This window comes from Dermacentor andersoni, chromosome 7, assembly GCF_023375885.2.
Source record: "Dermacentor andersoni chromosome 7, qqDerAnde1_hic_scaffold, whole genome shotgun sequence".
Lineage (NCBI taxonomy): Eukaryota > Metazoa > Arthropoda > Arachnida > Ixodida > Ixodidae > Dermacentor > Dermacentor andersoni.
The window spans coordinates 73718362-73725395 of record NC_092820.1 but is presented as its reverse complement, the minus strand read 5'-3'; the positions used below and the strand labels follow the sequence as shown (position 1 = coordinate 73725395).

General features: G+C 44.2%; 1 long non-coding RNA gene across 2 annotated transcripts in view; it reads left to right on the top strand.

Annotated features, from left to right (window-relative positions):
* LOC129385741 (uncharacterized) overlaps window positions 1-7034 on the top strand; it is a 59988-nt gene that overhangs the window by 1382 nt on the left and 51572 nt on the right. The window contains exon 2 of one of the 2 annotated variants that reach the window (XR_008613272.1): window positions 5982-6016. The exons of the other annotated variant lie outside the window; for it this stretch is intronic. This is a non-coding gene — a long non-coding RNA (uncharacterized lncRNA). The remainder of the gene's footprint in view (window positions 1-5981; window positions 6017-7034) is intronic. 2 annotated transcript variants of the gene reach the window in all.

The window sequence follows — 7034 nt, the reverse complement described above, 5'->3', positions numbered from 1 at the left end:
CTACAATGTGGTGGCATTCTTCATTTCAGGCGACACAAGAAGTGAGACGTGTGGGTTGAGCGTAAGCATAGACGATCGAGGAACGGACGAACAGACGTTCAGTCTTTTGGCACGGCGAAAACCGCAAGAATGTGTCAACTCTGTACAAGAGTGGAGACTTTATATGTTCATCGAACCACGTGTCCTAGCGGAGTTCCTGCCGCAGCTCGCAAAAAAAAGAGCATTCTTGGCACCTGATACAGAAAATGTCACGGTTTATCAGAGTGCAAAATGCGTTTGGCGTGCCTCATAATCAGAAAGTGGTTTTGGCACGTAAAACCCCATAATTTTTAACCAGAGAGAGATATTGTCTGTATGCATTGACGCGTGGAGTGGCGTGGGCAGACGGCTGGGCAATTTATGCATCACCACGTCAAAAATTATTGGGCTTAACAGGTTTCCTTGAGGCACCAACGCTTTTAGTGCGCAATGCGTGCTGCCGTCGCTGCTTGCCATCTTGAAGACGCTGCGCTTACACGGGAAACCTCACATGCAACGAAACAGCCGTCCTCTAACCCCAAGACTGTATAGTCTGTACAAAACGTGCACGTGGATAACTTTGTCAAAAGCCACACTGATCTCGAGGAAAGCTGCAATTGTCATTCTGCCTTATGTCATTTAGTGCTCCACGTGAATGGAGAGGTTTAGAGCAGTACAAATCGCTGCGGTGGGGAAACCAGATATTTGTTCGAGGAAACATTGACTAACTTCTATCCTCCATTACAGTCGTTTGCTTTTTTTTCTCCATGACCTTGGTAATAAAACGGATCAAGCTCATTGATGATAGCAAGTTTTCTGGCTTACCAGGCTTGTGAATAACGACTGCTTGACGACCTTCCAAAATGTCGGGACTGACACACTCTCCCAACTCTCACTATATAGGCTCAGAAGCACTGTAAGTGTGACACCATCTGGGCCTGGAGAAGTCTTCTTTCTGTGACCTCGCAACGAAGACTGTAGTTCAGCGAATCTGAATTCCAGGTCCAGGGAAGAATGCGCATAGCTGGGCAGCATGTCTGAAAGCTATCTTCAGTACGCGCTCTTTTGCAATGAACAGGGGAGAGATACTCAGGGAGCTGGCCGTGGTAATAGAACACAAAATTGATCAGACGTAGCTTCTTTTTATATAACTTTGCGTTAATACTATTGGTCAAAAATGATTATTGTAGGCGAATAAAGACTTCAGAGGGAAGGTATTATCAAACTTGAGAGATCGTCGGCCCAAAGGCTTACAAAACTTTCACCGTTTCGCCTGCAGGAGGTTGCCAAGTTTCTTATACATCGCTGAGGAAATCCTTTAGGCGTCCCCATAGTCATCCATTCGACGAGCAGGCTCTTCGCTGGATCATTCAAAGTTGCTAATACTTGTTATGTACTGTCATATGCCCCCCCCCCCCCCCCCCCCCTTATGGTACAGGAGGTGTCTTCCTGCCATTTTTAATGTTCCATAGCAATATGCCGATGACACATCCGCAGCATCAGAGCTCTGTAAGTTGCTTGTATTCAATTGCCTGAATACCGGCTAATTCATTGGGTTGGCCAACTTCACCAGATGTTTTGGGGTTAAAGAAGGCCAATGATCCCTTCCATGTCACTCTATATCAACTCCATTATAATTCGGCTAGGATGAGCGAAGCGTTACGTCTAACCATTCGCTGTAAGAAGGTCCGCGGAAAAACGTCTACCCCCCACAATTTACAGTAGATAGATCTTGGCGCTTAATAATGCTTCCCAAGAGTCTTCAACGAGTATCACAATGTGCTCGACTCCAAACAGTATGGGTAGTTTTAAAATCCCTGTATAAATTGTCTTTGTTGCTTATGTTGGTGTTATTTGGTCGCACAGGTTCAATAGGCCATGGAAATTCATGTTTCTTCACCCCTGCTCGTTGCTTTTTGCTAAAGCAACATAGTCAGCTTGCATGGGACAGGAACTGTTGTCCATGTTAAAGTGTCATGCGGAAGTTATTCTTCATTATTAAGCACTCAAATACTCAGCACGCTGGTCTGTAAATATACCGGCACCACCAAGCACTTCCTCTCGTGATGTGACTGAGTCCAGGGTCTTTGACCCTGGACGCAGTCAGTTTGATGGTGATGAGATATCTTCACACATAGGCATTCTTGAATTGTGTCTACTGCTTCGCAGCGTTGAGCACGTCGTTATAGACCTGAATAACATCAATGTCGGCCAAAGTGCGAATCACTATGATCGCATAATGCATGACCTGTAGTTCAAGCAATAAAGAATGTGTTGTTTCTGCCACGAAGCTACGGACGTCTTGAATACCGGAGTTTGCAGGGCTATTACATAGGCAACCCATCCTCTCTCCTTTGCAGCCATGTCTGTGTAGATCCCACAATGTTCCCTAGCGACACTGATCTTTGGTACACGACGTAGCAATTTACTTCTGACGGCGGTCATGTTAGGAATAATGTGCTGGTAAATTTTCAAGTGTGGCGGTTACCTATTAGCTAAGTTAAAAGGGCTAGACCCCTTTTTTCTGCCTCTTAGAAGCGTTACATTAAACCGAAACTTTTCCCACTGCTCTAAAGGAACCAAGGTTGGCAGCAACTTCATAGAGGGAGAGAATGAGAGCCGTATTTATGCACCGCGAGTACTGGAAATGTGGCGCTTACGAGCATTATGTCCTTTGATTATTTTTTTTAGTGCTCATGTTCGCCTGACATTCCTGCGCTATAGACGTTCGTAGTAGGCTACCCCATTGTCGTCGACGAACTAAACGAAGCACTTCGTTTATATTTAATGAAAGTAAGAGGGAAAGCGAGATAGGTATTTATTTATTTATTTATTTATTTATTTATTTATTTATTTATTTATTTATTTATTTATTTATTTATAGAAGGGCAGACAGGTCGGCATGAGCTTATAGCTTGCTGCGGTCTGCTACTCTACACTGGGGAAAATGAATGGAAGGGAAAAGAATTATTAGTGATGATAATAGGAGAAAAAAGTTCGTATTTACAAGTGCATCACGTTGCGGCAGCTCTAGAACCATGCGTCTAGTCAAGGGGCTTTTAGAAAGGCTATATCCATTCTTGCAACTACGGCTACGCTAATGGTGTCAGGCCAATGACCTGAAACAAACTCATCAGATAGTGGCCTCTTATCGATGTGTGCAAACGAAGAGACCAGTCTCTGTCCTTCTCGCGCACAGGCGGGACAAATGCAAAATACGCGTGCTAGCGTTGCTAGCACTTGACTCGTGCTCGCAATTTGGACCAATGTAACTGCACAAAACTAAAGTAATGTTTAACAATCTCGGAAGAGAACAGCAGTTTACGATCGGTAGCCAGGCACTGGAAGTGGTAAGGGAATACACCTACTTAGGGCAGGTAGTGACCGCGGATCCGGATCACGAGACTGAAATAATCAGAAGAATAAGAATGGACTGGGGTGCGTTTGGCAGGCATTCTCAGATCATGAACAGCAGGTTGCCATTATCCCTCAAGAGGAAAGTGTATAACAGCTGTGTCTTACCAGTACTCACGTGCGGGGCAGAAACCTGGTGGCTTACGAAAAGGGTTGTACTTAAACTGAGGACGACGCATCAAGCTATGTAAAGAATAATGATGAGTGTAACGTTAAGGGATAAGAAAAGAGCAGATTGGGTGACGTAACAAGGAAGATAACCGATGGTCATTAAGGGTACGGACTGGATTCCAAGAGGAGGGAAGCGTAGCAGGGGGCGGCAGAAAGTTAGGTGGGTGGATGAGATTAAGAAGTTTTCAGGGACAACATGGCCACAATTAACACATGACCGGGGTAGTTGGAGAAGTTGGAGAAGTGGGCGTAGCCAGGTTGCTGCTGCTGCTGCTGCTGCTGCTGCTGCTGCTGCTGCTGCTGCTGCTGCTGCTGATGATGATGATGATGATGATGATGATGAACTGCAGCCTATGAGATGTGTATAACGCCTGGTGAATGCGACACCAAGGTTAATTTGGTGAATCAGGCATGCTTGGTCTTCTTTGGCTTGTGTGATATACGGAACTTCACTATTGTGTCCCAGTTACGCCATCGCCTGAGCGGTCGATCTGGTTGTGTCAAGTGTTTAAATGCGGAGTTGCGTCTGGGCGTAACACAGCATGGCGTCGGTGCCTGCTCGTGAGAACGCAATTTGTACAATGCGTACGCAAAGTTCATAGCGTGTGGGTGAATCGCGGCCTTTGTAGTAAATTACGAATGCAAGCACTCTCTAGATGACTCGAGATACGATTTCGCGTTAGCATCAGCAAGCTTGTCCAGGTTACCTACTGCAATGTCCGCAACGCTGAATCCTGGTATGTATGTGTTGGTGTTTAATCATGAGATTAAAATCAATTTGAAGTTATACATAACACCAACATAAACAAGATATACAATTACAATGCACACACTTTTGGGACCCTACTAGTTTGTCAGAGGGTCCCTACAGATTGTTATTAGGGAAGACACTTCCATGGCAGTTGCTATTTTATGCGGCGCGTAATCACATCAAATAAAAGTAGCTGAAATGCAAAAAAAACGCAAATAGAGTAGTGCAGAAAATTTTACGCAGAAGTTATAAATTTCGTAACAATTATCTTTTTAAATTATCAAAAACGTCTGCAAGGGAATAGAAAAAGTGAGCATGTGTGCATGCGCAGTGCTACGCATTGTCAATAAGCGATTGCGTTAACTGTTTAATAAATCTATGGAATGTTATTAAAGTGGTTAGGCTACTAGCAAGCCGATTCTAAACTGAAGTACCTGTAAACTGCAGTGTAGAACAACCATATTTCGTACTTACCCTAGGCAATAAAGAAAGGCAGCACGATGCTTCCAAGCAGTGCAAAGTGAGGGGCAAAGCGAGACTGTTGTCAAGACGAGTTTCTCATTAACTATTTGATGCCTGAGGGAGGTGATGTAGTATGTTGTCAAATCGTAAATGTTGACAATGCTCATTCTTTTAAATGAATCTTCGCTCTTAATGTGCGTGTTCTGGGGTTCTATATTACAAAAAGCTCTTTTTTGAAGTGCTAACACCGGCGACAAATGAGTTTTGTTTGTGCAATTTCAAATCGCTATGCAGCGACTAATGTCAGAGTGAACGAATGAGTAGTGAATTCTGATAAGTACGGCGGGAGGGAAATAGTATCGACATTACGACAGCAAGCGCAAGCCACATGAAGCCTTATGAACTACAGAGCGCACATGAAGGCGGAATTTTAAATGGTTATCAACAATAACACCAAGAAAGCTTGCCTAACAAGATTGTTTTATAGGATGGTTATCGTAAGGGACATTTGAATGAGTAGTCTTTCCCTTTTTTTTCAGGGTGAAATAAGATACAAGCTATCTCCGTTGGGTTCAGGTGAAAGGCGTTCAATGAGCACCATGGGTGCAAAATTTATAATTCAGAGCTAAGCTTATTCATTAGGTTGTATTCCTCACTATCAGCTATTATAAGCTTAGTATCGTCTGCATAGAGTACAAAGGTAGCATACGCAAGTTGTGAAGGCAAGCCATTTACGAAGAGTAAAAGAAGTAAAGGTAAAGTAAAGTAAAAGTACGGACTCCTGGGGAACGCCTAGGTTACTAAGGGGGATATCGGAGTGAATATATCTTGATTGAACAGTCTCGTTTTCTAAGCAACTGCTAATTAACTTCCAAGATGTTCCATTAATTGCGTAGTGATGCAATTTATCTTTTATTATGAAAGGATTTCGAGAATCGAAAAATTTCGCACCGCCTATGGACAATCCCGCCACTAGATACCCACTGTGTGTTGATTTTCTAAGTCTGTAAAAGTTGAGACTGCAGTTTGTGGTAGAAAGGCCTTTTCTAAAGCCAGCTCCTTCCGGTTATGGCTAACCCTGTGCAAGTACGACACCACCTCTGGTCTTGCACGCTCCCTTTCTCTCAAGAGCTCGATCTGAGTGCTCATTTTTCAGTTTCCGCAGCAGTGATTCGACGATAGCACTGAAGATCAACCGAGGTAAGCCAGCTCTTTCGAAGTCCGCTAATCTGATTGTCAAGAGCTAGCCTGCATCATGTGCGCGCACAACATGTGCAGCACCATCTGCTGGCAAAGCAAAGCTGGGCCGCGCTTCACGGTTTCCGAGTGCGCCGAGTCAAGGGGTACCGGTGCCTTGCACACGCCACGCAATCAACATCATCATCAAAAAGTTATGAAGAGATAGTTCGACAAGCTTAATCATAGTCGTACCGGAGTAGGCGAGCGTGTTGTCTACTTGCGCGATTCACTCAGGCGATTCACTACTCGCGATTCACTAATTGCGGTTCAATAAATGCGATTCACTAATTGTGGCTCACTAATTGCGACTCACTAATTGTGATTCACGAATTGCGTTTCACTAATTGCGATTCACTAATTCATATTCACTGATTGCGATTCACTAATTGCGATTCACTAATTGCACCGTGCCAAACATTGCATGCCACAGAATTATTTGCAAAGCGCCCGTCTCCAAGCCGAACAGTAGCCGAATGCTACGGTTGCAAAATGAATTTCGGAGCTACATACCTAAACGTCCGCATTGTTCAGTTACCACCGGTGTTGGCAGTTTCACGTAGGAAACGTACGCTTACTGCTTTCCGCTGCAAAGGCCACAGGGAAAGCACTCCATTGTCTAATGAGAAGAGGCGTCAGGTGTATCCTCGCGAGGAAATTTAACACTGATCCCATTGCAAGAGCGTTCAGTAAACTCATGTTTATCTGAGGGGCGAAAGAAACCAGGCGCTGAAAGCAAGAATGCTGAAACCAAAAAAGCAGCTTTGGGTCCTATTGTTTAGAAAAGGCACTGCTGTTTTTCAATATGCGCAAGTACTCCAGATGAGCAAGACGAAGAAGTGGCTGCGGCCACTCCTCGAGGTTCATGAGCTGAAATTTTTGCGAGAACATCCTCCTACTCCACCGTTAGCTGTTGCTTATTAAGAGGGCAGCCTGATCCTAGAACGCCGAAAATTTCGAGAGAAAAAAAAAACAAATTTTA